The sequence below is a fragment of the Rhincodon typus genome, chromosome 22 (genome assembly GCF_021869965.1).
Source record: "Rhincodon typus isolate 14 chromosome 22, sRhiTyp1.1, whole genome shotgun sequence".
Taxonomy (NCBI): domain Eukaryota; kingdom Metazoa; phylum Chordata; class Chondrichthyes; order Orectolobiformes; family Rhincodontidae; genus Rhincodon; species Rhincodon typus.
The window spans coordinates 46,261,919-46,263,733 of NC_063353.1; positions in this window are offsets into that span (position 1 = coordinate 46,261,919).

A 1,815-nucleotide genomic window follows, 5' to 3' on the forward strand; every position below is an offset into this window, starting at 1 on the left:
GGACAATCCTCCTGTGCCAATTCTAGTGTGACCCAGTCATCAATCCTGCCCAGGTATATTTTAGACGTGCTCATCTCAGCTAGTGGGTTAAGCTCTGTCATAGGAGCTAGCTTATTTTTATTCATTCATGGGATGAGAGCATCACTGACTAGACCAGTATTTATTGCCCATCCTTAATCGTTAAGGCTCAATCACATTGCTGTGGGTCTGGAGTCACATGGAGGCCAAACCAGGTAAAAATGGCTGTTTGGTTCCCTAAAAGGGCAGTGGTGAACCAGTTGGGTTTTTAACAACTGACAATGGTCATCATTAGGTCCTTAATTCCAGATTTTTAATTGAATTCAAATTCACCATCTGCCACGGCAGGATTCAAACCTGGGTCCCCCAGACGTTACCCAGGTCTGTGGATTAACAGTCCAGTGATAATACCACTAGGCCATCACTTCCCCTTGCTTCTGAACTTAAAGCACAAGACTTATTTTAAATGTTTGTTCATGGGATTTGACTATCACTTTCTGGGCCAGCATTTATTGTCCATACCTAAGGCAGTGCCCGTGAGAAGGTGGTGGTGAGCTGCCTTCTTGAATCATTGTAGTCCTTAGAGTGCAGGAAAATCCACATCACCACTAGGGAGGGAGTCAATCCAGGATCCCAGATGGCACAGTAGTTAGCACTACTACCTCACAGCATCAAGGACCTGGGTTCAGTTCCAGCCTCAGGTAACCATCTGTGTGGAGTTTGCACATTCTCCCCATGTCTGTGTGGGTTTCCTCCCACAGTCCAGAGATGTGCAGGCTGGGTGGATTGACTATGCTAAATTGTCCCCTGGTGTGCAGGCTAGGTGAGTTAGTCATGGTAAATGCAGAGTTACAGGGATAGGATAGGGGACTGGGTGAGATGCTTTTTGACAGGTTGGTGCAGACTCAATGGGCTGAATGGCCTCTATCCACAGTGTAGGGATGCTATGATTTTGACTGAGCAACACATGAAGGAACACAATGATATATTTCCAAGTCAGGATGGTATACAATTAGGAGGGCAACATGCAGCAAGTGTGTTAGTCTGCTGCCCTTGCCTTTCTAGCTGTTAAAGGTCACAGATTTGGAAGATGCTGACCAACGAGCTTTGTTGGGTAGTTGCAGAGCATCTTGTACACTGCTGTTACTGTGCATTGATGGTGGAGGGAGTGGATGTTAAGGTGTTGGATGTGGTGCCAATCAAGTTGGCTGCTTTGTCCTGAATAGTGTCAAGTTTTTTGAGCGTAGTTGGAGCTGAACTTATCCAGACAAATGGGGAGTGTTCCATCACACTCCTGACTTATGCTTTGTGCCTCAACTTTACACAACTTTCACGGGTGATAGTTACGGGTTAATTGTTAGACAACCAACTAGCATAATTTACAATCCTTGCTAGTCAATCTCTTCTGATAGCACTGCCTAACCTCCGATCAGAGAAATAAATGGGAGATCAAAGTTATTTCTCAGGTCCTGGCCATCAAGCTTAGCTTAAGCAAACAGATGAAAAACCATACATGTTTGAATTAGGAGAAGAAGAAGAAAATTTGGCCCCTCAAACCTGCTCCACCATTTGTGATGATCATGGCTGATCTGTTGCATTTTGAACTCCACATTCCCACCTCCCAAAATAATATTTGACCCCCAGTCTAATGAGAATCTATCTCCCTCTGACTTAAAAATATTCAATGACCCACCTCCACCATCTTCTGAGACAGTGTTCCAAAGTCACACAACTCTGTGACAGAAACATTTCCCCCTAACCCTGTCCTATAAGGGCAACCTGTAATTTTTAAAACAG